The sequence below is a fragment of the Lycium ferocissimum genome, chromosome 8 (genome assembly GCF_029784015.1).
Source record: "Lycium ferocissimum isolate CSIRO_LF1 chromosome 8, AGI_CSIRO_Lferr_CH_V1, whole genome shotgun sequence".
Lineage (NCBI taxonomy): Eukaryota > Viridiplantae > Streptophyta > Magnoliopsida > Solanales > Solanaceae > Lycium > Lycium ferocissimum.
The window spans coordinates 64,051,746-64,059,971 of record NC_081349.1 but is presented as its reverse complement, the minus strand read 5'-3'; positions in this window follow the sequence as shown (position 1 = coordinate 64,059,971).

Below are 8,226 nucleotides of genomic sequence, written 5' to 3'. Positions count from 1 at the left end.
ACTGAAGAATGTGTTCTTATTGCTGCACATAGTTCATTTCAATTAGCCTTCTCAGTTAAATAATACTGCCACATTCTGCATTAAGTTTCTCTCGCTGTGGAACTTTAAATTGAGAATGTGCTTATGAGAAGAGTGAAGGAGCAAAGTATGCTTAAAACCTTGAACATCAGTCTAGGGATGTTACAGTGAGGTCCTGGTGAAATAGGAAAATGGGAAATTGTAGTACTATTCTTTTTGATTGGTAAAAGTAACTGTTATTGATGTCAATAGGACCAAGTAGGTACCAATCACGTTACCAAAAGAGTTATGGATTTCAGCCACTGGAATATATAAGGGAATCATGAATTCCAATATATCCTCTAATCTCTCTACAGGTTTCCTTTTACACCAAGAAAATAATTTCTGTAGACAAATAGACTTCCAAAAGATAATGACAGGAACCTATCCTCGAAACACCTATGATTTCCGTCTAAGCTATCCATAATACACATAGCGGTATGTTTTCGTAGCTTTTTCTGCTTCTCCCCATCTTCTGACTATTCCAGCTGCCAACAGCTACAGGTATGTTTTCCTTAGTTTTTTCCCCTTAAAAAAAGTAAGAAGCTGTTGGCAAAAATACTACAAATATATTGAGGAACATGCACCAGATTTTCCATATAAATCTGCACTGTGGAAGAACGTAATTGATATTCTCCCTATTTTCTTTGCAAAAATAACACACCTCATAACTTTATTCCCCTTCTTTGAAGATATTCATATATAAGGAAAGCGTCATGAATTGCTATCAGTCCAAACAGAGTCACTTTTTTTGGGGCATAAGTTTTCCATAACAGCTTCCAGGAACATTGTTGCCTTCCTAACCCCACTGCCTTAGATAGCCAATCGTAGCTAGAGTCAACTGTGAAGTTTTATTTTCTTAGCCATCCATACCTAAGAATCAGATCCGTCCCTTGTTAACACCACACTGTCCACAATCCTGAAGGTTTCTTCTGAAATAGAGATTCCACTTTTCCAGTTAGTTGCATTAAAGCGGTCAGTGCTGCAATTGTTGCAAGTTACTATTCTATATAGATCTGCATATGTAGTCTTAAGAGGTTGGTTTTCTAGCCACCTATATTGCTGGAGTCTTTGCTTTTGTCCCATTCCCCACATGGACTCGCACAATCCTTTCAAATTCTGCCCAGGGACACCTTATTTTCTTCCAAACTGCAATTTATGAAAAAATTAAAAATGTCAAACATATATGAATTAGTTACTATATCAATTAAATGGAAATTAAAAACTAATTTCAACATCCAATATGCAACAATGTCAACAATATTCCAACTCTTAAAAGATTGAGATTGAAAGAACCACCACTTTCCTTTTGGATCGCTTGTGTTGCATTGGTTGAAGCGCACACTTCTCTGAAGAGCATGACTTCACCAATGAACGTAAACCATTTGAACAAAAAGGCTTTTGTTATGTATCCTTAACTCCAAGACCTCCCTATATTTGTGGTTTCATCACTGTCGAGCATCTAACCAAATTGGCTTCTTTCTATCAGCATTTTCTTCCTACAAAAAGTTGATCTGTTTAGTGATCTTCATAGGAACAGGAAATAGAGACAGTATGTTGGAATACCATTCAGTGCGCTGTTAATGAGTGCCTCATATGCTGCTAATTCTTTTTTTCTTGGAGAAGTAACGATTATGCAAACTACACATCCTGTCAAACAAAGGCAAAGCCAGATAGTCAAAGTTGACTTAGCCAACTTACTAGGAACTTCATGCACGGTTCCTCTTTTCTTTCGGTAAGAAATTTATTAGAGGTTTCACAGTTGGAAAGTATCTATCGTGAAGATCCATATGTGAAGCTTAGAAATCTCTAACACGTACGGGATGTTATGTGAAATCTTGCTATGGAGTATTCACCTAGATTTGAATAGTATTAGTGCCCATGTTTGCCAGGAAATCGTATATAGTTTCAGCCTTACTTTTTGTTCTTTTATAGTTTTATTGAGCTTGAATGAAATTGGTGCAACCATGCAAACATGAGTGGACTGGACTGGATACAGAGGGTTCATATAGCACCCCATCTAGTAGGGATTAAGGTTAGTTGATTGATTGGTGGTTTCATTAAGCTTATGGAATCAGGCCCTGCTGCTTTTGTTTGGTGAGGTCATTGAAGCATCTCTGATTAGCTTTGTTCCACTTCGTTGCATATAAATAGCATGCTATCTAGTTTTGGCCGCTAGGTTCTGAATCACGCCCTGCTGCTTTTGTTTGGTGAAGTCATAGTAGCTTTTCTGTAGGGCTCTGTTCCACTTTGTTAGATGCACATAACATGCATCTTCTAAAGCATGCATTCTGTTCATTATGCAATGTAAGTGAGTTTAAGGATCTTTTGCCTACTGTATCATAGTCGGTTCACCTCAATTACAGTCCATGCTGATGGGAGAACAACTGAACACTGAAAACAGCTATCATAGTTATCTTTTGGCTTTCGCATCGTCCTTAGTCAAGACGATTTAACTCTCTTGAGACCTTTTACATACAACGGGTATAGTTAGTTTCAGTACTTATTAAGCACTTGTAACTAGGTGTAGCATAATAAACTAGATATCGCTTAATATCTTCGATGCAAGTTACAGGAGTATGTAGCACAAATTTGGCGGACTTGTCGACCGGGGGGCATGTGAGAAAATTAGCAAATGCAGTTATTGCGCAATCTGGCAGCTTAGAATAGCAGCAGTTATGTGAGTTCATTTGTATGAATAAGAAAGTATACTCTTTACAGAAGTATATTTATTGACACAATATGCTATTTCATCCCCGAGCTGCCACTGAAGCTCTTGATATTGCTTCGAACTTCAGCTACCAACATGATCACATGGAGAACCCTTAAACCAAGCCAAAAATTTTAATCCATTTTTGAAGAGTTAAATCAATGAAATTGTCTTGGCTGGAATACCTGCTTGTTGGAAATAATAATTCAAAATTGTAGGAGACGAAAATTGGTTAGGATTTGAAATTTTAATTCATGTCTAGTTAAGATTTATAGTCAAATTAGTATAGGAATAGGTTTTCCTGTTTTGAGTTAAAGTAGGTTTCTTACTATTATAAGTAGGGGTGCTACTAGTGTTTCATAACAAGAGAAAATAAGAGAGAACAAGAGAAATGGTAGAGATCCATAGAATTTATTAATAAAATAGTTTCCTTCACTGCTTCATGTTCGTTGTCTGTGTTATATAATATACTAGTAGTAGAAAAGCATAAAAATGTTGTAATCATGGAAGGAATTTTCTTGAAATTCTACGGTAAATTATTGGTCATTCACCACCAAAACCGAAGCCATTGCAAGATGGCTGTCTTGATGAAGTGTATCTTCTCAACCTGAGTTAACTTCATCTTTTACATGTTCACTTTCCATCAGTCACGTAATTTAAATGCCGTCCATCGGCCAGTAGCGATGGCAAGCGGAGCGGTTGCGGGGCAAATTTGATGTTATAAAGCCTTCGACCCACCCCGCATAGCACAATTTGATGTTTTTAACCGACTCCACATAGACCCGCATAAATATGGATGAATTTTGCCATCAGTCACGTAATTTAAATGCTGTCCATCGGCCAGTAGCGATGGCAAGCGGTGCGGTTGCGGGGAAAATTTGATGTTATAAAGCCTTCAACCCGCCTCGCATAGCATAATTTGATGTTTTTAACCCGCTCCACATAGACCCGCATAAATATAGATGAATTCTGCCATCAGTCACGTAATTTAAATGTTGTCCATCGGCCAGTAGGGATGGCAAGCCATGCGGTTGTGGGGCAAATTTGATGTTATAAAGCCTTCGACCCGCCTCGCATAGCATAATTTGATGTTTTTAACCCGTTCCACATAGACCCGCATAAATATGGATGAATTTTGCTTGTGTTGAAATTCTACGTCGTTAAACTCGTCATGGAAACAATGGCCCCTCAATAGCAGCACATAGATCTCTTCTGGTATGTTAGCCCATTTATTCTCTATATTTCAATTTTATTACAGTGGTTTGTACATTTTTATGAAAAAATTAATTTATTCTATAAAAATAGAGCAATCAATTGATAAAACACATCAGAGGAGAGGTGAATTGGATGTTCTTTATTTTTCAATAACTTTAGTGGAGTAATTAAGCTTATAATCCACTTAATAGTTAATTTCTGCAGAAAATGATACTTCTAAATGCTTAATTTGAGTAAAACTATTTGATGATGGGGGTATTCAGAATACACTTTTTTCCAATTAATACAAAACTGTTAATATCAACGTTGTGGAATGAACCCTTCATAGTTTATCAAAATATATTGATTTAACTTTACACTAATCTCTACAATACTTTGTATCATAATATAAATTGTACCACATATCGTTTTTGCCATAATTTAAAGAACAAATAAAAAAAAGTTAAAATTACGTCTAAACCTACATAGACCCAGAACCCGCACCACATCAGGTTTTTAAAACATTATTTCAACCCGCCGTCCATAATACCATAATTTCCAGCCGGAAACACAAATAAGAGAAGTAAGCACAATTGTTCTAAAACATTGCAAAGCTAAAAATATTGTTTCCAATATTGGTGTATACGGTAAAAACCGGGTCAATGTTTGACTGGTTAACCCGGAGCCGAGGGTATGACCAAATGAGCACAAGTATGTTTGGTTTTTTCTTCACACCAGGGGGTCGCGTCGAATGCAATTGACCTGAGACAGGGAAAGCGTGTCCGTTTGTTCGGGTACGGTACGCCGGTCCAAGATCATTGTGCCCGTTGGCCCGGTTAGCCGGTCCAAGATCATCGTGTCCGTTGGTCCGGATAGCCGGTTGCGGTGTTGCCACGCATCAGAAATCGTTCTGCCATTTTGTACTGACGAACGTATGAATGTCAGACCGTACGGTCCTACCTTATCCTTTTAGGGTTTCTTTATTCATAAGGGCTTTTGTTTTGTATTCAAAGCCCATGAGGCATACCTATAAATAGAGGACATTTTCCCAATTTTTGGGGTTAGCTTCTTCGGATCTAGAACATTGTAATAGCCAAATATCTAAAAGCTCTCTCTCGCTCTCTACGATATTGGTCCTGGATTTGTGGTGTTCTTTAGTTTTACTTATCCATTCAACATAATACGTTGCCTAGTATATATATTTAGCTTAAATCATCAATCTCAACACACTTACTCATAATATATATATATATATATATATATATATATATATATATATATATATATATATATTACCATATACATTTCATACCAACCAAAATAGATTAAAATTCATCCACATATCCTATACCTCACTTACAAATTTAATTGTTACCGAAATCCGGGTAAACAGTTTGGCGCCCACCGTGGGGCTAGGATAATAGTGGTTTTTTAATCTTTGCTTCTACCTTGCTTCACCCGTTGATTAAGGATTCTGCTAATTTCTACAAAAGCGGACGAAATGGCAAGTAGCGGACAGTTCGGTCATGTCAACAACAACGAAATTGTGGCTGAAAACGAGAACAGTGAGTTACGAAACCTACCTGCAGATCCAATCGACCCAAACTCTGTTGACTCGAGAGAAGGCCTCAACCGGCAGAACACCGTGAATCAGGCGAATGCCGCCTTACCGGCCACTGATCCCTTGAATACTCATAACTCAATTACTTTATCTCGGGCTCAGGGCCGGAAAACACCGGATACTCCTGATGAGATTAACTTATGTTTAATTTTTGAAATGTTACAGGAACAGGGGACTGCCATAGCCGAACAAGGGATTGCAATAGCTCAACTGCAAAGCAAAAATGATAAGGCAGCTCCGAAAAGGTCAAAAGGGGTCACCGAACCAACGAGAGATGAAACACGGATAGTCGAGAGTAATGGATCGGGAGCTGGATCATCCACCGAAGTTCTAAAGATGCTCGAGACCTTGGCAAAGCGGGTAGATTCAACGAAAAAGAGGGTGAAAATGTATAACTCTCGGGTGGATCAGATCCCGGGAGCTCCGCCGATTCTGAAAGGGCCGGATTCAAAGAGGTACATTCAAAGACCTTTCCCTCCAAGTGCGGCTCCGAAATTGATCCCGAAGAGGTTCAAGATACCGGATATCCAGAGATACGACGGTACAACGGACCTGCAGGAGCACGTGACTTCGTACACTTGTGCCATAAAAGGCAATGATGTCGAAGAGGATGAAACTGAGTCCATGTTGTTGAAAAAATTCGGGGAAACACTATCGAAAGGAGCGTTGACCTGGTATGACCATCTGCCCGAGCATTCAATCACTTCCTTTGAAATGCTCGCAGATGCGTTCATAAAAGCCCATGCCGGAGCTAAAAAGGTGCAAGCACGGAAGGCGGACATCTTCCGTATAGCCCAAAGGGATGATGAGTTGTTACGAGAATTTGTGAACTGCTTCCAAAGGGAACGGATGGAGCTCCCTCCGATTCCGGAAGAATGGGCTGCATAAGCTTTCACCAAAGGGCTTAATCCTCGGAGCTCGACTGTCTCATTCAAACTGAAAGAAAATTTGTTGGAATATGAGGTTGTAACACGGCAGATGTTCATAACAGATACGAATCAAAGATTCGGGTAGAGGATGACCAACTCGAACTTCCCTCGGGACCTATTAATATGAGTAAAAGCTCTGAGAGGTCGAGGAAAAATTACGAGCCGGAGATGCAACCATCGAGGGAAAGGTACCGGCCATACTCTCATTCAGAAAAATCGAGGCCTATCATTTAGACGTGATGCCGGGAGTTCGGCTAGCAACAAAGACTTATCGAGGATATCAGAGTACAACTCAACATTAACACCTCGGACCTCGTCTCAACTATCGACCGTACCACGGAATCTAGATGGCCTAGGCCATTGAGGTCAGACCCGAGCCAACGGGACCCGAGCATGGTGTGTGAATATCATGAAACCCATGGGTACAGAATTGAGGACTGTCGCCAATTAAGGGAGGAGGTGGCTCGCTTATTGAAGAATGGCCACCTTCGAGAATTCCTGAGTGAACGAGCTAAAAGCCACTACAAAGAAAGGAAGTCTCACAAACGGGCCGAGCCGGTGGAACCTCAACATGTAATCAATATGATAATTGGGGGAACGGATGCTCCTCGAGGGCCAGTGATGAAACGAACAAAGGTTTCCGTTGTACGTGAGAAGCGCAACCGGGATTATGTACCCGAGGGTTCCATCTCCTTCAAAGAATGAAGATGCAGAAGGCATCATTCAACCGCACAATGATGCATTGGTAATTTCTATCCTTATTTTCAGATCACAAGTTAAATGTATTTTGATTGACCCAGATAGCTCGGCCAACATCATCCGGTGGAGAGTGGTGGAACAGCTAAGGCTACTCGACCAGATTGTACCGGTAGCCCAAGTACTCAGTGGGTTCAATATGGCAAGCGAAACCATAAAGGGAGAAATTTCATTGCCGGTCAACGTTGACGGCACCATATAGCAGACGGTATTCTATATCATCGAAGGAGATATGAAGTATAATGCTTTGCTCGGAAGACCATGGATTCATAGCATGAGAGCAATCTTATCAACACTACACCAGTTGCTGAAGTTCTCGACTCCGGAAAGGATAAAAACTATCCGAGGCGAACAGCCCGCAGCAAGGGAAATGTTCGCGGTCGAGGAAGCGCCCCTTTTACCAAAAATGCCAGATCAAAGAGATGGTGAATTAATCGGAGGCAAGGACACCAAGTAGCAATTAAAGAATACGGGTTCGAAAGCGGAGCATAAGGGATCGGACCCGGTTGGTGAAGAGGACGAATTTGGAGTACCCAGGTCGTTCGTATTACCGGATGACTCGAATGCAACCAAGTCTACCGTGGAGGAGCTAGAACAAGTCATCTTGTTCGAACATCTACCAGATAGAAAGGTACACCTGGGCACGAGGTTAACCTCGGAGCTCAGGAACAAGTTAATTAAATTTCTTCAAGCTAATGCCGATTGTTTTGCATGGTCCCATATAGACATGACAGGTGTGCCACCGGAAGTCACGACTCATAGGCTTAGCCTCGATAGGAGATTTCCCCCGGTGAAGCAGAAAAGGAGGCTAATGGTTGAGCCGAAACATGCCTTCGTAAAAGATGAGGTAACAAAGCTTTTAAAAATAGGCTCTATCCGAGAGGTAAAATACCCAGATTGGCTAGCTAATGTAGTAGTGGTGCAAAAGAAAGGTAATAAATTTAGAATGTGTGTTAACT